The sequence below is a fragment of the Ovis canadensis genome, chromosome 3 (assembly GCF_042477335.2).
Source record: "Ovis canadensis isolate MfBH-ARS-UI-01 breed Bighorn chromosome 3, ARS-UI_OviCan_v2, whole genome shotgun sequence".
In the NCBI taxonomy this organism is placed as follows: domain Eukaryota; kingdom Metazoa; phylum Chordata; class Mammalia; order Artiodactyla; family Bovidae; genus Ovis; species Ovis canadensis.
The window spans coordinates 105,730,293-105,757,091 of NC_091247.1; the positions used below are offsets into that span (position 1 = coordinate 105,730,293).

The 26,799-nt window shown below is 47.7% G+C and overlaps 1 long non-coding RNA gene across 4 annotated transcripts in view; it reads right to left on the reverse strand.

Annotated features, from left to right (window-relative positions):
• Positions 1-526: 526 nt before the first annotated feature.
• LOC138437176 (uncharacterized) overlaps positions 527-26,799 on the reverse strand; it is a 74,858-nt gene continuing 48,585 nt past the window's right edge. For 3 of the 4 annotated variants that reach the window (XR_011255802.1, XR_011255801.1, XR_011255803.1), the window contains 3 exons: positions 17,387-17,493; positions 2,637-2,749; positions 527-1,801 (listed from right to left, as the gene is read on the reverse strand). This is a non-coding gene — a long non-coding RNA (uncharacterized lncRNA). The remainder of the gene's footprint in view (positions 1,802-2,636; positions 2,750-17,386; positions 17,494-26,799) is intronic. The other variant, XR_011255804.1, reaches the window with a different exon arrangement.

Sequence of the window (26,799 nt, forward strand, 5' to 3'; positions counted from 1 at the left end):
GCAGGTATGGACCACCTTTTCTGGGGATTTGGATTTGATAAATTTTTTTTTTTCTCTTTAAGATGGAAACCCATAAAAGTGTTAATTATGGAACAAAGAGGATGGTCGGTGTAATTATCTACAGACTAACAGTATGCCAGAGGGAATGACTAACATCATTCTCAGGAATCGTCTATTTCATATAGGAATGAAGGCTGGATTCACTTCTTCCACCCTGCTGCTCTGTGACATCTCGTAGCAGAGACAAAACTAGACCAGAAGTCACTTGGTTGAGTAAAATTCAGACATTTCCTTAGTAGATTAGATCTGTAAAAACTGGGTTAAAATGATATCCAATGATACAGATCAGACCTAACCCCAGGAGTAGAGGCTGCGTCAGAGGTTTCCAAGTGGGAGTCGATTAATCATCGACAAGGAACATACATCACTGACCACAACGGTCATGGTAAGTATTGGAGGCAAGCAGTTATGGCACCCAGAATCCACTCTCCATCCAAGGTTTCTCCAGAGAAAACACACCGATGGCCAAAAGACACAAGACAACATGTTCAACATCACTAATTATTACAGAAACGCAAATCAAACCTACAGTTACAAACCGCTTCACACGGGTCAGAATGGCCGTCGTTAAAAAGGTTACAAATAGTAGATGTTGGCGAGGTTGTGGAGGAAAGGGAACCCTCCTCCACTGTTGTTGGAAATGTAAATTGGTGGCCACTATGGAAAACAGTATGTTGGTTTACTTGCTAAGTTGTGTCCAACTCTTACAAGTCCACGGACTGCAGCCCGCCAGGCTCCTCTGTCCATGGGATTTTCCCAGGCAAGAATACTGGAGTGGGTTGCCATTTCCTTCTCCCAAGCCAGAGATCAAACACAGGTCTCTTGCATTGTAGGTGGATTCTTTACCAACTAAGCCACCAGGAAAGCCTCTGGAGGTTCCTTAGAAAACTAAAAATAGAGTTACCATGTAACCCAGCAATCCCATTCCTGGACATATATCTGGAGAAAACTCTAATTCAAAAAGATACATGTCCTTCAGTGTATGTAGCAGTACTATTTACAGTAGCCAAGACATGGAAGCAACCTAAACGTCCATCAGTGGGCGAATGGATACAGAGATGTGGCACACGCATACCATGGAATGCTAATCAGCCACATTTTGCCCATTGCGGCAGCATAGATGGATCTAGAGATTGTCGTACTAAGTGAAGCAGGTCAAAGACAAATATCATTTCATGTCATTCATATGCACAAACTAAAAAATAATACAAATGAACTTACTTACAAAACAGAAATAAACTTACAGACATAGAAAATAAATTTATGGTTACCAAAGGGGAAGGGAGGAGGGATAAATCAGGAACTTGGGATTAACAGATACACACTGCTATATGTAAAACAGATAAGCAATCAGTTCAGTTCAGTTCAGTCGCTCAGTCGTGTCCGACTCTGTGACCCCATGAATTGCAGCACGCCAGGCCTCCCTGTCCATCACCAACTCCCGGAGTTCACTCAGACTCACGTCCATTGAGTTGGTGATGCCATCCAGCCATCTTAGCCTCTGTCGTCCCCTTTTCCTCCTGCCCCTAATCCCTCCCAGCATCAGAGTCTTTTCCAGTGAGTCAACTCTTCGCATGAGGTGGCCAAAGTACTGGAGTTTCAGCTTTAGCATCATTCCGTTCAAAGAACACCCAGGGCTGATCTCCTTCAGAATGGACTGGTTGGATCTCCTTGCAGTCCAGGTAAGCAATAACGGCCTACTATTTAGGACAGGGAACTATATTCAACACCTTGTAGTAACCTGCAATGGGAAAGCATAGCTGGATCACTTCGCTGTACATCTGAATCATTGTAAATCAACTATACCTCAATTTAAAATAAATAAATAAAAATGTCCGGGCCCCTAATGAGATACACCCATAGAAGGGCTTGTTTCTTCCTGCCCTTCTGCTCCACCACCATAGCACCGGCTTCTGTCCTCCAGGCCACAAGACAGTTGCAGGGGCTCCTGTTTTCACACTCACGTGCCACAGGAGGAGGAAGGGAGCTCTCAACTGGGTCAGCTATTTTTAACTTACTTTCCCCAAAGTCCCACATTATTCAGACAGGTTGCCTGATTCAAAATGTGGACATGTGACCTGGAACCAACACCAATACATTCCAAGATCCAGTCCCAGTGATCAGTCCAGGGTGGGCAGCGGGTTCAGTCACCGACATTCCTCAACATCTGCGACCTGGGCTGCTAAGCCCACATCAGGCGGTGGGCTGGACTGCTGGCAGCCAATTCATGGGACCTCTGGGGGCAGGGAGGCTAAGAGTGAGACAAAGCAGAGAGATGGAGTGACTAAGACCCATTCCTGCTGACGTCACAGAGTCTAGCCAGTCCTGAACCTTTCACACAGGGCCAGCGGCATGAGTGCTCACCGTCAAACCACGGCGGTGGGCCTGTAGGGTGAGGGCAGCGCAAGGGAGGAAGGCTTAAAATGTGACAGGATAGGCAGGTAAACAAACAGAAAAGGTTGTATCTTCTAAAGCAAGGAGCAGTTTCTTTGTATTTTAAGCCATAGATTAAAAGGGATGGCCTCTGAGGGTGTGTCCTGCTCTGGGCTTCTGGGTGTTACCTGTTGCTCACTTACAAGCAAGCATCTCTGCTCCTCAGGGTGGGAAGTCCAGAGAGAGCCAGAGGCAAGCAAAGCCAGTGGGGAAAGTGGGCGATTCAGGAATCGTGCTGGGACTACAGAGCAGCCATCTGGAGAAAAGGCGGTAAGAGGGAAGAACACATATGACTCATTTAATCTGTGTCTTTTACTTCAACCTTTGTGCTCTGTAGCCTTTGCTTTGAGTTAAGAATGTTGCCTACAGCCTGAAATATACAGGATAGCCCTTTCTTAAAGCTCTGACCTTTAAGGGTATACCACTTTTCCATTCACATAGAGATAAAAAGTTGCAGAATAGAGAATAACATTTGAGTTGTTGAGGTTTATAGGAACATCATGACCTGACCTACAAGGACAGCTGCAAGAACAAAGGATTCCTATACCAAGAAGTTTGTAACAACCCACCATGCCCTGCCCTCATCTGGCCTTTAAAAGTTCTTTGCTGAAACCCTTCAGGGAGTTTGGGTTTTTTGGACATGAGCCAGCCGTTTTCTTTGCCTGGCCCTGCTATGAAGCCTTCTGTGCTCGAAACTGACATTTTGGCTTGACCTCGCTGTGTGTTGGGCACATGGTCTAGCGTTCAGTACAAGGTGAATCCATACAATAATTACATACCCAACTAAAAGTTACAGAGATCAAATTCTGTTGTTTAGTCGCTAAGTAGGTCTGACTTTTTTGGGAACCTCATGAACTTTAACCTGCCAGGCTTCTCTGTTCATGGGATTTCCCAAACAAGAATACTGGTGTGGATTGCCTTTGCCTTTTCCAGGAGATCTTCTCAACCCAAGGATCAAACCTGCATCTCCTTCCTCGGCAGGTGGATTCCTTACCACTGGGCTACCTGGGAAGCCCATCTAGATCAAATGCTGCTGCTGCTGCTAAGTCGCTTCAGTCGTGTCCGACTCTGTGTGACCCCAGAGACGGCAGCCCACCAGGCTCCCCCGTCCCTGGGATTCTCCAGGCAAGAACACTGGAGTGGGTTGCCATTTCCTTCTCCAATAGTTACATGTAAAAATATGAAACCATAAAGTACTGAAAGAAAATAATTTTTCACTTCAGAAGGAAGAATACTTCTATGAACATAAACACCAATTACAAAACCAAAAAGAGAAAATTTGATGAAAATAACTACATAAAAATCAAGTTTTCTCTGCATGGCCAAACCTACCACAGACATACTCAAAATGCAAATGTCAAACTGATAAACATTATTGAAAAAGTGCAAATATCCATAATACATAAATACTCTTCTAAATCAATAAATGACCAACAGTCAAACAGAGAAGGGCTTCCCTGGTGGCTCAGTGGTAGAAAATCTGCCAGGCAATGTGGAAGATATAAGAGATGGGAGTTCAGTCCCTGGCTTGGGAAGATCCCCTGGATCTTCCCCTGGCAACCCACTCTGGTATTCTTGCCTGGAAAATTCCATGGACAGAGAAGCCTGGTGGGCTATAATATGGGGTCAAAATAGAGAAAAAAGGGGCAAAGGAGGTGAACTGACAAGACACAGGAATGGGAATACCATTCATGGAAAGAGAAATGCAATTCACATTTACACCAAGGTATCATTTTCACCTTTCAGATGGTCTAACTTTAATCCCATGCTATATTAAAACAGATGTTTGAAAACAGGCACTTTTATTCATTCTAGTAATTTGCAGAATAGTACAGCTTTGGTGGACAGTAATTTTGCAACATATATCAAAACTGTAAGTGCATTTATCCCCTTTACCTGGGAACTTGGCATCTGAGAATTCATCTACAGAAATTCTTAAACACGTATAAGCCATGTGCACCTATAAGGACATTTAGGTAACATCGTCTGCATTTGCCAAAGATGGGACACAACCCAAACGTCTAATATTCTGCAATTAGTTACATAAAAAGTAGTACAGTATTCTCCCTGGAGCAGTTCCCTGATGGCTCAGATGGTAAAGCGTCTGTCCACAATGCGGGAGAGCCAGGTTCGATCCCTGGGTCGGGAAGATCCCCTGGAGAAGGAAATGGCAACCCACTCCAGTACTCTTGCCTAGAAAATTCCATGGGTGGAGGAGCCTGGTGTGCTACCAGGGGGTCACGAAGAATCAGACATGACTGAGAGACTTCACGACTTGACGATTCTCCCTAGAGGAGGATATGGCCACCCACTCCAGTATTCTTGTCTGGGAAGACCCATGGACAGAGGAGCCTGGTGTGCTACAGTCCATGGGGTCACAAAGAGTCAGACATGCCTTAGCACCTAAACCACTACCACAGTATGCTATCCTTTATATAACAAAATAAAGCTGTAGTTCATGTAAAAAATAGGATCCCTAGGAATCTGATGAAGATGGTTGCCTCTAGGAGGGTTCTGGGGGTCAGGGTGAGATGGAGTCTTCTCTACATGAAGGGATCTGAAGATGATGGTTGCCTCTAGGGAGGCTTGGGGGTCAGGCTGAGAGGAAGTCTTCTCTACATGTTGGTTTGAATCTTTGACATTTTGGACCACGTGCAATGGTTATTGATTTAAAATTCTTTTTAAAATTTACAAAAGGCAAGATATCTCTGTTCTTCTTTCTCTCCAGTAAGAGTCAGCAGGTGAGTGGCTGGGTGCCTAGGTGGATGCCACCCCCCGTCTCCTGGCTGGATCACCACTGCTTGGCCTGGTGTCCCAGCTGTCAGGACGGCAGTGTGGAAGGTGAGTGTGGGGCCTCAGCTGTGTGCTATGTGGAGGCGTGTTCCACGCTCACTTGTGGCCATCACCTCATGCGTGGGGCCTGCTGGAACTCTGCTCACAAGTTTTCATCTAATTATGAATTAATTCATACACATTAGTGGTGAATTCTGTAGCCTTTCAAATTATTTTGGAGGCAGGCAGAGGAGAACATATTTTAAATCTGAAATAATTAAAATGTCACAGTTGCTTGTGCCTCTTAGGTACTGGGGCTTCCGTGGTGGCTGAGACGGTAAAGAATCTGCCTGCAATGCAGGAGACCCAGGGTTTGATTCCTGGGTCAGGAAGATCCCCTGGAGCAGGGCATGGCAAGCCACTCCAGTGTTCCTGCCTGGAGAATCCGATGGACAGAGGAGCCTGGCAGGTTACAGGCCATGGGGTTGCAAAGAGTCGACTGAGCAACTAACACTTAGGTACTGGGGGCCCACAGACGGGGAACAAGTTCAGGACCAAAGGCATCATTCGTAGCTCCATGTTCCCATATGTGACCTCTCCCCAGGGCAGGTTTCCAATGAAGTCCTTCAATCTGCTCTTCTCACTGCGCCCCAGGTAGAAGCAAACTCTCACTGATGCTGCACCCCGAGGCGGGGTGAGCCCACGGAGGGCCCTGCAGCTTCTTCAGGGACAGGGCTGTGCTGTAGCTCTGGACTTTGTCTCCGTGTCACCACACTCGTCTCTCTGGCTCAGCTTCTGTCTTCCGAATCCCTGCAGCTGTGGGTGGCGGCTTGCTGCCGAGTCCTCAGCAGGCCGGGCTTGGCAGTCGGCTCCCTGACTCCTGGGACGGGGACCCAGAGTCCACCCACCGAGGGGCTGGCGGGAGCGGCCATGCCGCAAAGGACGGGTGTCCTCCAGGCCTGGCAGACTGCCCACGGATGCGCACAGATGCTGGAGGCTGTCTGGACCCCTCTGGAAGCACTGGCCTCTGTTTAGGGCTTCCCTCAGGCCCCACTCAAGGCCGGCTTTCAGGTGGCTCCAGCAGAGAATCTGGGAGAGACTGGTTAGTTCTTAAAACATACAAATAGCCTGAGAGACTGTTGTTTGCTATTCATTCATTCATCTATTTTCAGCAGGAAAAGATTTTTTGATTATATCTTTTTTTAGATTATAGTTTTTATAGATTATATGGCCTTTTAGATTATATATTATATAATTAGATTATATAGATTATATATTTATATTATATTACATATCATATGTAGATTATATACAATCAGATCACATATTTAGATTATATATCATATATTAAATATGTATTATATATTTAGATTATATTATAATTAGATTATATGCTATATTATAGTTTTTATAGATTATATGGCTCTTCTTAGATTTACAATGCTGTGTTAGCTTCAGGTGTACAGCCCAGTGATTCAGTTACACACACACACACACACACACACACACACACACACACCCTTCTTCAGGTTTTTTTCACGTATAGGTTATTACAAAATATTCAGTGTTGTTCCCTGCGCTCTGCAGTAGGTCCTTGCTGGTTATCTATTTTATGTGTGGTAGGTACCGTGTATCTGTTAATACAGTCTCCCATTGTATCCCACCCCCTGCCCTTCTGCTTTGGTAACCGTAAGCTTGTTTTCTATATGTCTGTGGGTCTACTTCTGTTTCTTAAGTTCATTTGTGTCTTTTTTTGTTTAGATTCCACATATAAGCGGTCTCACGTATATTTGTCTTTCTGTTTTTAGATGAGCTAAGGAAGTGCTGAGTAAGAGGCGTGAAGCCACCCCTCTGTGGATGAGCCTAGTGTATGTGTGGGTGCGTGTGCATCTGCGAGCATGTGCGTGTGTGTGAATCCTTGCACACGGGCTGAGTGTGCACATGTGTGCACCGTGTCCACGCGGGCGCCAGGCAGTCGTACATGTCTGCCCATGGTCTGAAGGACTAGAATCAGCTTCTGGTTCATCAGCCGTTTTACACGAGGAAAGGCCCAGAGAGACTGGCCACCTGCCGTGCAAGACCGAAACACCCAGGTGCCCGGTGTGGCCAGCAGGGCTGTTTCCTCAGGCAGAGGCACTGCCTGGCGAGACATCAGCCGACATGTCAGTAGACAGGGAAACAGACTTCTTTCCTGAGGCTTTGAAGTGGGGCCTCTCGGAGGCCCAGCCTGGGCACCCGTTCTGTGCCCACTTTTCTGGCTCAGGAGGAATGTAGGGCCATGCTGAGCAGGAAGCGCAGCTGCTGGCATTGCTGGTTAAGGACAAGGTAAGGGAGGAAGAAAGGAAGGAGAGGGAGACGGAGAGAGGAGGGAGAGAGGGTAGGGAGGGGAAGAGGAAGGGCTGCAGACCTGGAGGGAGGGGAGGGGGGCCCCAGGGGCGTGGAGAGGGCGGCAGGGAGCTTGGTGCAAACCCACACTCCATTTCTCTCTTAAAATCACTTGCGTGCGGGCTGATGAGAAGGAGCAAGGGGCCCCACTGCCCAGGGCTCCCTGCAGCATGCCTGGCTGGCTAGGTCTCAGATCCCTAGCAGTTAATTGTGATCGGCTCTGGGCTCTGGACTGCGGCCTCAAGGAGACAGTCGTGGTGGCTGAAAGGGTCTCCTCACAATAGTGTCATGGTTTATGGGGGGACCTGCTGGAGAACCCTTGAGGCGAATGGCTGGGGACTTTGGACAAATGATCTCCGTTCCCTGGCCCCACCTTCTCCTTGTAAAAGGCACTAATCAGCAAAGTGGACCATTCAGGCATTTAACTGAGGCAGCAGAAGAGCTTGGAAGCAGAAGTCAGTGAGTTTGTTCAATATGAACATGTACAGTTTTCAGGACTTTTCCTCAAAAAAACCCCCAAAATATTAGCAGGTCCTAGATCCCCAGATACACATGTGGTGGCAGAACACCTCAGCAGCAGATGGGGGCCAGTGGCCCATGATTGCATGTCTATATGAAGGGCAGCGTGTGTGTGCGTGTGTGTTGGAGTAGGGACTCCAAGGAGCCCTGAGTGGCGTATGGAAAGTAAAAGTACCCAACACTCGGCTCAAGCAATTGTTTTTCTCCCAGAGGCTAAAACTCAGGGGCAGCTTGCCAACAGCCACATTAGGATAAGAAATGTAATATGTTTATAATAAGTTTGCAAAACACATCTTGGTGCAGTGAGCGCGCAGCGCGTCCTAGCCGGCTGTGACGCTGCTTTGGCCGGGTGTCCGTGCGCCAGCGCAGAGCTCACAGGCCAGGGCTCGGAAAGCCTGGTGCTCCCTTCTTACTCCTCCACTTCCCTCTGGGCTGGATAAACACGTTCCCAGAGACCCCAGCTGGTGTCTGGGAGCCAACAGAAGCTGTTGCACCCTCCCTTGCTGGAGCTGCCGCCGCTACGGTAGAAAGACTTGAAAGGACAGGACGTCTCCAAGTTGGACAGGACTTCCCTGGTGGCTCAGGGGAAAGAATCCGCCTGCCAAGGAAGGAGACACAGGTTTGATCCCTGGCTCGTCAAGATCCCCTGGAGGAGGAAATAGCAACCCCCACTCCAGTATTCTTGCCTGGAGAATCCCATGGACAGAGGAGCCTGGTGGTTACAGTCCGCGGGGTTGCAAAGAATTAATTGGACATGATTGAGCACTAAGCAACAACTTCAAGCTGGAAAACAACCCAGAGCACACTCATTCCCCCGACGCAGGAAGCCCAGGCTCCTGCAGGCATCCTCTTGCGAGCGTCTGGGTGCTGCTAGCTTTCCCCGCTCCCAGGTAAGATGCAAGCCCTGCTTTCACGGCACTGCTTCCCGGCATCTAACATTTCCGCGTCTGTAGTGCTGCCACTTTTTAGACAACAAGCCAGCCAGCATTTATTGGGCATTTACTGTAAGCCTGGCACCTTCTGAGCAGTTTACACGCGTCACCCCATCGGACCCATCCAGCAACGTTCGAGAGAGAGAAATACCATTATCCATTTTACAGATGTGGAAGGGGAAGTTGGAGGACTTACAGGGTTTGCCCCAAATCCCACCATCCGTGGCATTAGTGTGGAGTCGGGCTGGAATTCAGGCTTTTCCAACTCTGAATTCCAGCTCCTTCCTATCGAACTCCCCATTCTTCCCCACTTTCCCCATGGACATCCACACAAGGCTTCTTCTCTCAGACCCACGCAGGTCCACCCCGCCCCAACCCTCCCCTGGAAACATCCTTTAGCTTTTTTCCAGATCCTTCCCTCTGACCTCTGCAAACTCATATCCCCAAAGGGCACAGGTTCCCTCTGTTCAGAACTGAGTTAACAATAAAACGCAGTAGCTCAAAGCATTCTGGTTCAGATCAGACACACTCAGCTTAGCATTCTGCTTTGGCTTCAGCAAATGCCCCACTCCCGTTTCCCATGGGTAACAATGGAGCAACTACCCACGGGGTGGGTGTGCGAGTTAAATGAAATAAAACAGAAAGTGCTCCCGACTCGTGTGCACAGGAGCTGCAGCGCTGCGGCAAGGGTATGTTGCGACAAAGGTGATAAGGGGAGGAGGACATGGGAGGGGGGTGTCCCACCACCGACGTGACTTGAACCTCCCAGCAAGAGGAGAGGGTTTGCTCAAGGACACACAAACCAGAGAGCCCCAGACCTCAGCCTGCCGGTGTCTTTCTCACTCCACGCTAGCACTTCCTGGGGAAGCACCTGCAGGAGTGGGGAGGGGGTGGGCAGAGAGGCTGGGGAGACTGAAAGCTCCCCTTCAGGAAGCTAAGAAGAAGCTCAGCTCATCAACACCCAGGCAGTGGGCAAGCACCTATAATCTGGCTGATTCAGAGTCCCTGAGACATAATTGGCCCACTGCCCCCTCAGGGCCTTGGATCTCCTCACCCTTTAATGGTGACAGGGAAATCTTTTCTGAAGCGCATGAATTCCAAGGCATGACATGCTTAAAAGACATAGACTTTTAAAAAAAGTCTTGGACTTTCCTGGCGGTCCAGAGGTTAACGCTCTGTACTTCCACTGCAGGGGGGGGATAGGTTCCATCCCTGGTAGGGGAACTAAGATCCTGCATGCCACGCAGTATGGCTAAAGATTTAAGGAATAATTTAAATAAAATAAATTTTCAAAAAAGTCCTGTGTCTTCAAACCTCACCTTCTCCAACTACCCTCCCTGCCCCCCTCTAAGATCCTCCCTTGACCCCCAGAGCTAAAAATAAGACCCACCTACCCCTGGGCCACCCGTCTGCCTCCTCCACCCGTGGACCTGGCTTTCTTTTTCCTTCAGAGCACGCATTGCTAATGGATGTTATATCTCTATTTCTTGTTTGGCTTACTGTGCCTCCCCTCTGCCCTCACTAGAATACCAGCTCACCAGGCAGAGGCCTGAGTCTGTCCTCCTCTGCACTAATCCCAGGGCCTACTGTCATTTCTGGCACGAGAACAGGCTCACTAAATAGTGGTTCAACAAACGAATGAAGGAATGATTCTTTATACAATTTCAGAAAAATATAAAATTTGGTATGTCAGAGCTGTAGGTGACATTTTCAAATATGACCCTGCGTTCAGATGAAGGTTGATTCAGACCATTAAAACATATGCTCCAGGACTCCCTCGGTGGTCCAGTGGTTAGGAATCCACCTGTAATGCAGTGTTCGATCCCTGGTCTGGGAAGATTCCACATGCCAGGGGGCAACTAGAGAGTAGCCCCCACTTGCCACAACTAGAGAAGCCAAAATTAAATAAATTAAAAATTTAAATTAAAAAAAATTTAAAAATATGCTTCAAGTTAAAAGCATTATCCTTTGCTTGATTATAAGAGCCAAAACCTAGAAACAACTCAGGTGTCCATCAACAGGAGGATGGATCAGCAAGCTGTGGTATATTCTTGCGATGGAGTACAGCTCAGCAGTAAAACAGAATGAAGGACGAAACATGGATAAATCTCAAAATATCATGTTAAAAGAAGAAAGCCAGACACATAAGAGTGTCTGATGCATGGTTCTATCCATGTGACATTCTAGAACAAATAACACTAATCTAGGATGTTAAAAGAAGCACAGCAATGTTTGCCTCTGGGGGGTGACTGACAGCAAGGATTGACTGAGAAGGAGCACGAGGGAATTTCTCAGGTAATGGATCCACTCTGTATCTTAATGGAGGGTGGGCTATGGTCATCAAATGGTCCACTTAAGATTTGTACTTTTTCATGTATGTACAATGCTTAACTTAGAAAGATGTAAGCAAATGTGCATGCATGCATGCTAAGTCACTTCAGTTGTGCCTGACTCTTTGTGACCCTATAGACTGTAGCCCACCAGGCTCCTCTGTCCATGGGATTCTCCAGGCAAGAACACTGGAGTGGGTTGCCACGCCCTCTTCCAGTGGATCTTTCCAACCCAGGGATCGAACCCGTGTCTCTTAGGAATACTGAACTGTAGTTAATAATACATAGGCTGAGGTATTTAAGAGTGAATCATTGCAACTTACTTGTAAATGCATCCCAAAAGTGAGATGAGAACTTTCTCTTCCAGGAAGTTGGAACAGACATATTTATCCGTTTCTCCTGCTCTCAACGACTAAATACCCTGAATATCATATACAAAACAAATAGTAAGAGGATTCTAGAAAGTAGAGAAAAGACAGTCTAATAGGAACCTTGGGACCAGTGGAACAGAGGTGAGATCTCTGGTTTCCTTTTGTCTTGTGTATCCTAGACATCTCACTGAAGAAGCTGGGAACTCAAATTCTGAAAGAGAGCAGACACAGGAGAAGTCCCCACAAGATACTGCTCTCTCTAGCCAAAGAGCCTGGAAAAGGGCAGCCCACTAAGAAATAAAAGTTTTAGGCAATAACTGTTCCAGTTTTGCCAAGCATCAAAGAAACTACATCATCAGGCTTCTCTGGTGGCTCAGACTGTAAAGAATCTGCCTGCAATGCAGGAGAACCAAGTTCAGTCAGCAAAGGCCATGGGGAGCGCAGTTGTCCATCCAGTCTCAGACCAGGCTGAAACCAGGTGCCCCAAACCACCCTACCTGCCGCCCATCCCAGGGTGGTATCTGAGAAGGCTGAGCAGGGAGCCAGAACTTTCATCCCTACCCAGTGGAAGCAAGCTCCTCCCCAGGGTCAGTGGAGACCTCATCTCGAGCCTAGACTTTCATCCCCACACACAGCAACAAGGAGCTCCTTCCTGCCCAGTGAGGGTGGTATCTGGGAGGCCCACTGGTGAGTCAGGACCCCTTTACCTCTCAGGGGCAGCAAGGCCATGTGGAGAATAGCAATGAAGCACTCTGACACCTCCCCATGGGGGTGCTATCAGTGGAGGCCGAGCACGAGGCAGGGGGCTGAGCTTCACTCCCACGCAACGGTAAGGAGACCCCTTCCTCTGGTGTCAACAGAGGCCAAGTGAGAGGCCTGGACCTCCACCCCCACCGGCAGTAATGCGGCAGCTCACTGCCACCCCCACCCTCCTGCACCTTCGCCTGCAGCGTCAGAGGGAGCCAGTGAAAACAGATGGAAATAAGATACAGACTCTCTAAACGGAACACCCCAAATGTCAAGTTTGCAGTAGAAAATTGCTCATCATACCAAGAACCAGGGTCATCTCAAACTGAATGAAGAAAGCAACTGATAAATGCTCACAGACGGTAAAGAATCTGCCTGTAATGCAGAAGACCCAGGGTCAGGAAGATCCCCTGGGTCAGGAAGATCCCCTGGAGAAGGGAATGGTAACCCACTCCAGTATCCTTGCCTGGAGAATTCCTAGGGACAGAGGAGCCTGGCGGGCTACAGTCCGTGGCATCGTAAAGAGTTAGACACGACTGAGTGACTAAGCACAACACACACACACACACACACACACACACACACACACATATAAAGCACATATATATAAAGTGAAAGTGAAAGTGAAGTCGCTCAGTCATGTCCGACTCTTAGCGACCCCATGGACTGTGGCCCACCAGGCTCCTCTGTCCATGGGATTCTCCAGGCAAGAGTGCTGGAGTGGGGTGCCATTGCCTTCTCTGATATATATAAAGCATATATACATATATAACATATACATACATATAAAACAGAAAGGTGACATTACCTACAGCAGAAAAGATTTGGATGACAGCACATTTTCATTAGAAACCAGTGAGGCCAGAGTGCTTTCCAGTGCTGAAAGAAAAGAACTGCTCCAATGTATGTAGAAAAGAACTGTTAGCATAAACTCCTGTATCCAGTTGAAAGGTCTTTTCCAGTGAAGGATCCTTCACTGGAAGGAAATGAAAGGGAAATTAAGACATTTCCAAAAAATGAAGAATACTTGTCACTAGCAGATATACCATGTAAGAGTAGCTAAAAGAAGTTTCCTGGACAAAAAAAGAAACAATAGAAGAAAGACTTCTGGAACACCAATAAGGAAGAAATAACACAATAAGCAAAAATACTGGTAATACTGGTAAATACAATGGACTTTCTTTCTTCATTTTTCTAAATTATGTTGACAGTTGAGGCAAAAAATGTAGCACTGCTAATGTGAATCACAATATATGTAGAAGAAATATTTAAGGCAGTTATAAACAGGAAGGGAAAAGAGATATATTAAGAGGTTAATCTTCTAGACTTGACTCAAAGTTGCTAAATGATGACACTAGAAATTTATGGTCTCAATATATGCAAGAAGTCACTTGATATAATCCAGTTAATATTCCTGATAAAAACTCTCAGCAGATTAAGAATAGATGGGAACTTTCTCTATCTGATAAGGGGCATCTACTAAAAACTAATAGCTAATCACATCATTATTAATGGTGAAAGATGGAATATTTTCCTCCTAAGATGAGAAACTTTCACAGATTCTATTTCACATTGTACTAAAGATTTGATCCAGTGCAATATGGCAAGAAATAAAAATAAAAAAGTTCTAGATTGGAACTAGAGAAGTAAAGCCATCCTCATTTGCAGATGACATACTGAAACTCCAATACTTTGGCCACCTGATGCGAAGAGCTGACTCATTTGAAAAGATCCTGATGCTGGGAAAGATTGAGGGCAGGAAGAGAAGGAAACAACAGAGGATGAGATGGTTGGATGGCATCACCAGCTCAATGGACATGGGTTTGGGTGGACTCCTGGAGATGGTGATGGACAGGGAGGCCTGGCATGCTGCGGTTCATGGGGTCGCAAAGAGTCGGACATGACTGAGCGACTGAACTGAACTAAACTGAACTGAGAATCTATGTAAAAAATCCTATAGAAACAAAAAGTTACTAGAATGTAAAAGGTGACTTTAGTGAAGATATGGGGTAAGAGATTAATCAATAAAAAATGTATACTTTCAGTGAACAACTGAAAATTGAGATTTTAAAAATAGCTGTTACAATAGTATCAAAAAGCATAAAATACTTTGGGCAAATCTGACAAAAGATGGACAATAGCTATACATTGAAAATTATAAAACACTGCCGAGAGAAATTAAAAAGAACCTAAATAAATAGATACTGTGCTCATAGGTTGGAGAAAGCAGTGGCAACCCACTCCAGTACTCTTGCCATGGACGGAGGAGCCTGGTAGGCTACAGTCCATGGGGTCGCTAATGGTCGGACACAACTGAGCGACTTCACTTTCACTTTCATTCATTGGAGAAGGAAATGGCAACCCACTCCAGAGTTCTTGCCTGGAGAATCCCAGGGACGGGGGAGCCTGGTGGGCTGCCGTCTATGAGGTGGCACAGAGTTGGATACAACTGACGCGACTTAGCAGCAGCAGCAGTGCTCATAGGTTAGAAAATTCAGTATTTTAAATGAGTTTTTTTTTTTTTTAATTGAATGAAAGTCTTTAAATTCTATGTGTGTATGTGCTCAGTCACTTGGTCGTGTCCAGCTCTTTGCAACCCCACTGACTGCAGCCCATCAGGCGCCTCTGTCTGTGGAATTTTCCAGGCAAGAAGACTGGAGTGGGCTACTGTTATCTACTTCAGGGAGTCTAAAATCACAAAGAAATCTCACTATTCATGCATTAGGATGATGAGAGCAAAAAACCTGACCATAGTAAACATTAATGAGGACATGGAGCAACCGGAATTCTCACCCTTGGCTGATGAGTTTTACAAACGATGAGGCAATTGTTAACCAAATCTTTTCAAAGCGTGTTCAAGGAATCCATTCAAGTAACTGTCTTAATTTCTTCCCTGCCTCTTCTCAGGGCCATGATAGAGCCAGTTTCCCAGGGTCACACAAGGCCACCTCCAGCAGCAGAAAACTTCCCACCTTAAAGCAATCTGGAGTGGATCTAGAAACAGTCTTTCCAAAGATCTGTGTTTTCTTGGAGGCACCAGACTATGAAGTTAGCATGTTGCTGTTGTCTAGTTGCTCAGTGGTGTTCGACTCTGTGACCCCATGGGCTGTAGCCCACCAGGCTCCTCTATCCATGGAATTTTCCGGGCAAGCATACTTGCATGGGTTGCCATTCCTTTTCCGGGGACTCCTTCCCACCCAGGGACTGACCTTCGTCTTCTGGGTTGGCAGGCTGTTCTTCACCGCTGAGCCACCAGGGAAGTCTATGAAGTTAGTATGGTGTCTTCAACTGCCCTGCCTTCTTTAGTTTTGCTTGTCATTGGACTGAGGTGACTTTGAAGGCGGCTCAGTGCCCAGCTCAACTGAAGGGAGGAAGGCAGACTACATCATGACTCAGCAAAGTCTTCTGAATGCTTTTTTGAGGATTGAACACAACTCTGCGACTATGTCAGGGCCTGAGCTGTGCCTTCCGTCTGTGTCTCTGCCTATGGTGAGAGGAAGCGATCAGGCTGAGGCCAGGAAGGGCCTGCTGTAGCTGATAAAGCCCATGCCCCTTGTCAGGAACCTGTGGTTTTTGTCTTTGAAGCAACAAGACTAGGAGGAGGTACTTTTCTTCCCAAACAGTGCTTTGTATATCGCTGCAGGGACAACTCATTTGCACACACCAGGACGCTGAGACCCTGAGCACTAGGGCTGTGTGCTTCATTTCAGACCAATTGGACATGGCTTTCTCCCTTACACGATGGGACTGGAAAGTTACTTGCCCTCCTCTTGCTCCGTGGATGCGCGGAAGAGCTAGCCTCCAGGCTGGGGTGGAGAGGGGCTGGCTGCAGCCCCGCCACCAGCCTCTCATCCTGTCCAAGTGTGCCAGACTCCGCGGAGATGCCAGTGCCGCCTAACCGTGACCTTGATTGTGGGGAGGGAGGCTGGGCGTCTTGTCCTGCACGCTGGAGCCCGAGCCTCTGATGAAGCTTGGCTTCTAGCTTCATTTTGCTGTCTTTTACTTTTCCTAAAATAATTCCGGGGAGTTTCTATCCCTTTGAAAGGACCAGTGAAAACTCTCCGGAGCTAAAATCAATCAAGGTGAAAAGGCAGTGTTTTTTTCCATTTTGAACTTGGGTTGGTGCCTAAGGGAGCTATCAATCAAGAAGCCCCCTGGGCCCCAGGTGAATCTGCAGAGCCGGGTATTTTTAGAGAGCAGGCTTTCTGAGATTCCAGCTGGTGGACCCCAAGCCGGCTCCTGTCGCCCTCAGAATGCAGGTGGCTTAGCACAATATGATGCAACCTAGCACGGGCTCCACTGATGCCACTCCGGAACTGTAGCCTGAGAAGCTAGGAACTCACAGAAAGCCAGCTCTCATTCCTCATCAGTTTCACTTTTTTTTTAATTGATGGATTCAGATGCTCTTTGGTGGGGGTAGGATTTTATCAAAGATTTATAAATGGAGCAATCTACTAGTAAAAATAAAAAGCATCACATCATCTCACTGGATGGCAGGATATTGTGTTTTTCTTCGGTAATGATCCATAATTTGAGCCATTGGCTCAGACATGCCTTAGGAAGTACACAGTTTTTCTATGGGGCATCTCCGGAAGCATTTGCTGGGTTGCGCCTGGATCAGAAGCCTGGGGAAGCTGGCCCTGGCTGCAGGGAACCTTTCCCCTCCAGGCAGGCACTCTCTGCGCCCTCATCATGGGGGTCCCACTTGCTGTGGGCTTTGCGTTCTGTTTTGTCCTCCGAGTCCAGCACAGGGCTCAGAACATGGAGGACAGCACCCACACGCACTGGGGGCTCCAAGCTCTTCATCCTTAAAGTCAGACGAGAATGCTTGTCTTACCAGCTCCAGAGTCTCCTGTAGGATCCAGTCCGTCCAGGAGCAAGATGCTGGAGGCTGCATGGCTCAGTCACATCCTATCCCCTCGTGCTTCGCCTCACTTTGCCCATCTGTGAAATAAGGGGAACACTTTATGAGCAATGTTAGAGTCATCCTTACAAAATACTAACCTTTGCAAATTCTGGAATGTGGGTACTTAGGCCTTTGTTTTATTATTCTCTGCATTTTTCAGTCTTCTGCCCCAGTAAAAGAAAAGGAAAGAAAAAGATTGTAAAGACTTATAGAAACTCCGGTCTCCTGCAGGTGGACTTTCTCTGGTTCAGGATGCAGTGAGTGTTAGCTGTTCCATCGTGTCTGACTCTTTGTCACCCCGTGGATTGTATTCCGCCAGACTCCTCTGTCAATGGGTCATGACAGAGGTCACTGTCCCAAGCAGCAGTGCTGCAGTGGATAACCATGCCTTTCTCCAGGGGAATCTTTCTGACCCAGGGACTGAACGCAGGTCTCCTGCATTGCAGGCAGATTCTTTACCATCTGGACCTCTAGGGAGACACAGGACAATGCCCAGCAAATCCAGCGCCAGGAGGGATGAACAATTATGAGCGACCATGCATCTTGTTTCTGCTCCTTCCACTGCTCCTGACCCAGCGGTAGGTTCCATCCCTGTTCCTGTCCTCATCTGTTTAAGGCAGCTGTGTGCTCACCAGGCTCTTTGATCTAGGATAGACATTTTCTCGTTGAAGGCAGGTGAATCCAGGATGATGTCATTCATGGCGTTCTGATTGAATATCATCCAAACCTACCCACCTCAACAAAATCGACTTGTACTAAGCTAAAGCACACACATGCACGAAGGACAGCTTCTCTCTGTAGCTATTAAAAATGTGCCTTGTCTAACACAATCCCAGACTTTCTTGGGCTTCACAAACACACACAGCTCAAGAAAACCCGTATGGACATTTCTACTCCCGTAACTTAAAAAACAGCCAAGCTAAATTAAGTAACAACAACAACACAAAGCTGTTTCCCACACAGTTTGCCGTGCTCTCACCACCAAGTTTTCAGCCTGAAACAATTTCATGCTTGAGTTATTAACTTATGAAAATAGGCACAAAACGGGGAAAATGTGAACAGATCCTCAACTATATTATTAGTCATTGCTACAGATGACTGCGTTCCGGCACAAAGGCGTAGCTCAGCTTCGAACAAAATGTAGCTCACTAATGGGTTATGCCTCGTGTACGTTTTTGTAATCATTATGTGACCATTCTCTGTAATTTACCCTGGTCTCCATTAGAACTATGCGCATGGAGCAGGCCTGCACTCAAGCACACGTGCACACACACTTTTAAGCCCCCTTTCATTTGTGGCTGAAAGGAAAGGTCATGGAGCTGTCATTCATTTTAGGGAAATACCACTGTATTGATAAAGATAATATTTGGAAACGGGAGTGATGGATGAATGTGTGTGGATTCTGAAAATCCTGGTGGATGAGGGGGTAGCAACGTGAATAACGGAAAGGAATCTGGAAGCAGGCTGGAGAAGACGGAGGCAGAGCGGGACAGTGCCCAGGCCCATCTTGGGGTCTCTATTCCAGAGGGAAGAGATGGGCATCTTTCTCACTTGGCTAAGTGTGCTCAGGTCTCCTGGTTGAGTGGTGAGATTCCAGGCAAGAGCCCCACTTTGGGGACGTTCGTTTCTGGCAGTGGCTCGGGACGTTGCCCTGAACACGTTTGAGTCAAATGAGTAACGAAGCCGAGTTTTGAGCCTGTTGATTCTCGCTCCTGTAAAGTCCAGAACTGGTCCTAGAAATCAAAGCTTGTGAATACTAACTTCTGAAAACAGCAAAAACAGCCAGCAAGAGAATCTGCATGGGAAAGAAATACAGAAGGGATATGAGAAACTTGGAGAAGATCAAGCTTTCCAAAGACAAGTGTGAATTCCCAGAACCATCTCCTAAATGGATAAGAGGCTGGGACCCTGGTAGCAGAGAGACGCCCCATAATTCTCCGCCAGCAAGAGAAGCCCTTGGCATCCCCTCATCATAGAACTGACCAGGAGAGGAACCCAAGTGGGAACCCAAGTGGCTCTTTTAACCTCTTTGAAATGTTAACGAACGGTTTGATTTTGTTCTTTCCTCCTCTTTAAGACAAATGTGGTGTTACTTTGCCAGGAATGTAAAGTCACATCCCAAGTCAACTGCTCATCTTTCTGCTCAGCTGAGTCCAAGCCCTGCCAGAGGGTCTCCTCCAGTCAGATGAGAGAAATGCCAGTCTTGCCAATGACCACCGTTCCATGGCTCTGCCAGGGGCCTCCAAGCCTCACGCTGCTCTTAGAGCCCAGAACATACCACCCCCAGCTCCTGTGAAAAAACAGACATGCTCCCAGTGTCCTGCTAGGGACTGAGCAAACTCAGGCATGTCCAGTGTGTTGGATGCTGTGCCCTGCGGAAGGGAGCAGGCTGGAGAGAAATCAGGAGGAAAAGCCCCCTGAAAGATCTGGAATCTTTAGTGGATGAAGCCCCACTATGCCCCACCCTTTGCGCCTGCGACACAACGGGGCTCAATGGTTCCACAAGAGGCAGACTGGGGCTGCAAGCAGGTGGCATGGAGCCCTGAGGCTCGCCTGTTATCATGCCACCCGCTCAGGCCCTCCTTCCCCTCCTTCCAACGCAGGGCAAATTCAGTGGCAGGAGCGCCTGCAGACAGGAGGCGCTGGGGGCTCTGCGGCTTGTTCAGAGGCCACTAGAAGGAGCCCAGCAGTGTCTCACAGCCAGTGCCAGCCGCAAGGAAACTGGCCGGAGGGGCAGAACTCTGCGCCCCAGAGGCATGGGCTGAGAGGCCCACAGTGCCCCACAGGGACACTCCTCGAGGGGGCTCAGCCTATGACAGGGACCTGGGAGGCTGGATGCACTCTGTTCCATGAGCAGTAGGAAGTGGGAGAGGAACCTTCTGGAAAACAGAAATTCAAAACCGGGGAAACAATCCACTTTATCTCACTTCACCTTAGTTATCATCTCCACGGCCCACAAGACAAAGCCCTGCTTTTTGCTATTGTTGAGTTGTTCACTCATGTCTGACTCTGGGAGCTCATGGACGCAAAGGCTTCCCTGTCCTTCACCATCTCCCATAGTTTGCTCAAACTCATGTCCATTGAGTTGGTGATGCCATCCAACCTTCTCCTGCCCTCAATCTTTCCCAGCATCAGGGTCTTTTCCAATGAATCGGCTCTTCACATCAGGTGGCCAAAGTATTGGAGCTTCAGCTTCAACATCAGTTTTTCCAATGAATACTCAGCATTGATTTCCTTTAGGATTGATTGGTTTGATCTCTTTGCTGTCCAAGGGACTCTCAAGAATCTTCTCCAGCACCACAGTTCAAAAGTATCAATTCTTCGGCACTCAGCTTTCTTTATGGTCCAACACTCACATCTGTACATGACTACTGGAAAAACCACAGCTTTGACTAGACGGACCTTTGTCTGCAAAGTAATATCTCTGCTTTTTAATATGCTGTTTAGTTTTGTCACAGCTTTTTTTTTTTTTACAGTATGAAAAGGCAAATTCCTGCTAAGTGTGCCTTATCTCACAGAATCTTCTCGCCATCCCTAAGATGAGTATCGTGATTAGATCCTCCTTCCCCCAGCTTTATTTTTAACATCTTAATCATTTTCAGTGTACATTCAAAGGTAAATACATAAATATTGTTATGCGACAGGTCTGCGGAACTTTTTCATCTCACAAAACTGAAACTCTGTGCCTATTAAACAGTCATTTCCCCCTCCCACCTCCCAGCCCATGGCAGCCACCACTCCCTTTTCTGTTTCTGTGAATTTGCCTACTCTAAGTGGGATCATACAGGATTTGTCTTCTCTGTGACTGGCTTAGTTCACTTCGCGTGATGTCCTCGAGGTCCATCTATGTTGTGGCATGCGTCTGAGTTCCTTTCAAGGGCTGAATGATTGTCCATTGTATGAATGGACCACATTTGACTGTCCATTCATCTGTCGATGGATGCTTAGGGCGCTTTCACCTTTTGGCTGTTGTGAATACGGCTGCTGTGAACATGAGCGTGAAACAGTCTCTTTGCGATCTTGCTTCCAACGCATGCGGGCTCAGTCGTGTCCGACTCTCTGCAACCCCATGGACTGTAGCCTGCCAGACTCTTCTGTCCACGGGACTTTCAGGCAAGAATACTGGACTGGTCCAATAAAAAATAAATTAATTTAAAAAAAAAAGAATACTGGACTGGGCTGCTATTCCTCCTCCAGGGGTTCTTGCCCACCTAACGATCACACTCAAGTCTCCTGCGTCTCCTACATTGGCGGGTGGATTCTTTACCACTGAGCCACCTGGGAAGCTCTTGCTTTCAATGTTTTTGTCCATATACCCAGAAGAGGAATTGCTAGATCACACGGTTGTCCTATTTTTAATTTGGGGGGGACCCTCAATACCATTTTCTACAAGCAGCTGTACCATCTTACATTTCCACCAGCAGTGTTTAGGGGTTCAATTTCTCCACATCGTTGCCAATACTTCTTTTCTTTTTTTTTTTTAATTTTAATACTAAGCCTCCTTTGGGTATGAGGTGATATCCCCCTTATAGTTTTGATTTGCATTTCCCTAATTCTCAGTGGGGCTTCCCTGGTGGCTCAGTGGTAAAGAAGCCGCCTGCCACTGAGATTCGAGTTCAGTCCCTAGGTCTGGAAGATGCCCAGGAAAAGGAAATGGCAATCCAGCCCTGTTTTCTTCCCTGGGAAATCCCATGGACAGAGAAGCCTGGTGAGCTGCAGTCTGTGGGGTCACAAAGAGTCAAAGATATGACTTAGCAACTGTGTATGAGCACGAATTCTCAGTGATACTATCTTTTCATGTTGCCCATTTGCTTGTCTTCTTTGGAGAAATAGCTATTCAAGTCCTTTGCCCAATTAAAAATCAGATGATTTGTTTTTGGTTGCTATTGAGTTAGAGGAGTTTTTTACATTCCCCTCTCCCTCTTCTTTTTTTTTTCCCCCCCTGCTTAAAAAAATTAAAGGGTCAAAGAAGCAGATAACTTACTCCAGCCTTTGGACAGAGGCTACTTGATTCCGCAGCAGCTGGGAAAGACTGGCCCACCTTCACATGGGCGGCATCCAGAAGAGCTAAGAGCCCATCCTGCCAGCCACAGAGGCTCGGGGCAGACACCGCCCATCACATCAATGCACACCCAGTACTCACAGCCCCATGTGCCAAAGAGCTGTTGGAAAACCGATAGCAAAGCACTGGTTGCTGAGACTTAGAAGCATGTAATATACATCTTAATAAAGGTCCCACTTTCCTAAGTCTTCCTCTCTCAAGGAAGGGCTGAAGGAAAAACACTGCTCGTGGAAAAATACATTTAAATGGATCAGTGCTGAGCAACCTTCTGCACATCTGTTCTTAACCGGTTTCAGATGAAACTACTGAAAATATACACAGATCTGTTTATGTGGAACCAGTTAAATACGATAAGATTTCAACTGAGAGGGTAACTATGGATTCAGTGGTGGGAAAACAAAAAGCACCTCCCCACCCCCCAACACTTGGTCTCCACACGTGTTCCTGCTATTTTACCGCAGATGTTGTTGAGGGAATAGGATTTGCTGCGAATTAAAAAGATCTAAATTATTTGAGATTAGTTACAAACAAACTCAAGATGGTCCCAGCAGCCTCTCTGCAGCATGTAATTCTTGCCTCACCACCAATCTGGGCTGAGGGAGTCCTTTGTCATCACAGAGGAGCCTACAGCTGGGAAATCACTTGTTTCTGAATAATTCTGTCTTCACTCCCCCAACAAGACATTCAAGAGGAAGCCAGCAGGGAGGCTGCTGGCACACAGAGCACCCAACTGTCTTCCCTCCCTAAAAATACACTGGTGGCCCCTAAAGACATGCAGCAGAGGGGAGGGAGCCTTAACTGACACCCTATGAGGGCCTGGGCTTCCAAGGTGGCACAAGTGGTAAAGAATCCACCTGCCAAGGCAGCAGACGCAAGAGATATGGGTTTGATCCCTGGGTCGGGAAGATGGCCTGGAGGAGGAAATGGCAACCCACTCCAGTATTCTTGCCTGGAAAATTCCATGGACACGAGGCCGTGGCAGGCTACAGTCCATGGAGTTACAAAGAGTCAAACATGACTGAGCGAGTGAACATATACCACATAGCTATGAGGTCCCACTGTCGTCCCATTATAGAGATGGGAAGACTGAGGATGATTTGCCCAGGACCACCCTAGCCAGAGGAAGTGAGGTGTTCCAAAGAAGAAAGGTTGTTCCTCCTGTCTAAATATTCCTTGGGGTGAGGCCACAATTTAGAGAACTATAGGGCTCAGCTGCTAAGAGGTGAGGGGCCCTGGGCGGCTAATAAGTGGCTTAAGTGGACGGATACAGACATTGTGAGCCCAGATCGTAGGGTTTTTTGTTTGTTTGATCTTTTGGCTGTGATGTGCAACATGTAGGATCTTAGTTCGCTGACCGGGATTGAACCCACATCCCTTGCATGGACACATGGACTCTTAACCGCTGGATCACCAGGGAAGCCCCCAGATCCTTTGGTTTTTGGAAAGAACCAGAAGTCATTAGGGCTTCCCAGGTGGCGCTAGTGGTAAAGAACCCACCTGCCAGTGTGGGAGACTTAGGAGATGGGAGCTATATCCCTGGGTGGGGAAGATCCCTGAAAGTAGGAAATGGCAGCCCACTCCAGCATTGGTGTCTGGAGAGTCCCATGGACAGAGGAGCCTGGTGGGCTACGGGTCATAGAGTCACAGAGCTGGACACGACTGAAGTGCTTCGAATGCAGAAGTCACTAGATTTCTTCATGTTGGCTCAGGAACTGAAAACAAACCCCAAAAAACAGGCCCGGCTGTGATCTGCAACCCTCGCTGTGGGTCTTTGGGGCTTTCGGCAGAGGCTGCCTTGGCTTGGCTTGCTCACCAGGGGGGACTCCAGGGGTCTGTCTCTGGTGCAGAAGGCCCTGGTCATGGGCAATGTGCCCCAGCCCAGCCCCCTGGTCCCCGACTCTCTTCTAAAGCCTTTTCCTGCTTCTTCACTGGAGTTCTCATCTCGATTCCAGCACACTGAATGTATGTTCATTTATCAACATTCATCTAATAATTTCTCTCTTAAAAAGTGACATCAGTCTATAAAATGCACCACAGGGAACCCAAGAAGAGCAGTCACATGTATTCAGAAACACTCAGTCCAAATTGACATCTGACAACATCCCCCACCCCCGGCATCTCCCAGGGGCTTGGTAAGTTTCTCATTCCTGCTGGACCGCATGCTGCGAAAAGGCACCTCTTTCTGTTCCTTGAAAATCTTCTTCTTTTTTTTTTTAATAAGCAGGTCATTGGAAAACAATTGTGAATGGCAGCTTCATTACATGAGGATTTTTAGAACAAAGAGAATATTGCTCACACTCTATGACCTGCTTGATGATACTGAATTTTAATTTAAAAAAATGTTCACGTGTTAAATTGACAAGGAAGGTTTGACACTAGGGCTATAAAATAAATCAGGGACGTAAAATATAAGATGGCTTCGACGAACTAGTCAATGTTACTTCATGTTTGTCTTCTGTCTCTTTTTTCATTTGAAATTTTTGGTTTTGAGCTAGAAGGCACAGAGATGGGGAAGCTGGTAAAACCAGCAGAGGGTAAGAGAAAGGGAACCTTATTTGCCCTGTTTGCAGGCATGCATGCTTAGTCGTGCCCAACTCTTTGTGACCCTATGGACTCTAGCCCGTCAAGCTCCTCTGTTCATGGGATTCTCCAGGCAAGAATACTGGGGTGGGTTGCCATTTCCTCCTCCAGGAGATCTTCCCGACCCAGGGATTCAACCTGTGTTTCCCGTGTCTCCTGCATTGCTGGAGGATTCTTTTACCCGCTGAGCCACTGGGGAAGCCTCTATGAGGGCCTCAAATACCACCTTGTGCAAAGGATCAGCTGTTGTCTCAGAGAGTCTCCTCCAGGTGGCCACTGTCCCAGGCCACCCTAGAGGAGCCCTTTGAAAGGGCCAGTTTTTCTGAGCAACAAATATGGGACTGCTTCCAGGTGACTGGTGGGTCTCAGGAGCCTGATAACTGGGAATGAATTATTTTGAAGCAATAGCATCAGGAAGATCCCCTGGAGAAGTAAATGGCAATCCACTCTAGAATTCTTGCCCAGCAAATCCCACGTGCAGAGGAGCCTGGCAGGGCTATGGTCCATGGGGTCACAAAAAATTGGACACAACTTAGCAACTAAACAAAAACAATAGATCAAATGGTGTGTGGGCAGGAGCAGGATGGTCAAGCCAGCCCAAGCTTCACTCGTTATAAGAGAGTTGTCTTCTGAGATGATGCAATATTTGAAAAGGAAAATCCAAGTGCAGAAAGCACGTCAGTGTGCTGGGTTTAAGAAAGGCCATCGAATGCAGGTGGAGGTGGTCCGCTTCCCCTCTGGATAGACCTTGAGGACATAACGTGTCAGTTCATGTCCTAAAGCTCCATGAACGAGGAGCTATATCACCCTAATTGCAGAGCCTCAGTTCTGGCCAAGGGGCCAAGGTGGAAGAATCACGCCCATCACAACCTGTGCAAGAAGGAAGCAAGTGACTTGATTCTTGGGACCCTGTCTCACCCTGGGACAAAGGCGCAGACTACAGGCTTCTGGGGAAGGCCTGCATCTTGGGGATGGAGGTGCCAGCCTCACAGTGTGGGAGCCTGAATGCCTGCTTCCTGCCTGAGAGAACAGATGTGCAAGAGGGGGTTTTAGAGTTAACCACAACTAGAACAGGGCCTCAGCCCTTGCTGGAAAGAGACAGGAATGGACTGAGTCCAGGGTCCACACCAGGGACACAGACGGCAGGTGCAAAGGCCCTGAGGCTGGACTGGCCTGAGTAGAGGGGGTGAGCCACAGCCAAGACCTAGGGGAGCTGCTGGCCGTGCACAGGGAGGAGTCAGAATCCCGCTCTCAGGGCAACAGGAGGCCACTATTGGGTTCTAAGAAGGAGAAGGGCACAGCTCAGAGTCTTTCCCAAAGATCAAGCTGGTTTGTGTGGAGAATGAGTCCAGTGGGGCGAGAGGCTGGACTGGGGGCCAAGTGGGTGATGTCACAGGAGAACAAGGGCTGCATGTCACAGGGAGAACCAGCAAGACCATGGCGGGGAGCTGGGCAAGGAGGGTGGGGGAATGGTCCATGACAAGGCGTCTAACCCCCTGGCTTCCTCCATGGGAAAATGGACGCAATAATTCCCACCTCTCAGAGGGGCTGTGGAGATCAGAAATGGAGGTGGCGCCCCAGCCCAGAACATGTGCCCAAGAGCTGAGAGTGTCACCGTGTCCCCAAAGCCTCCTTGTCCCCATGGGCACGGGCAGCAAATGCTGCCTTCAGTGGTGCCCCTTCTGACCCCTTGTTCCCAGTA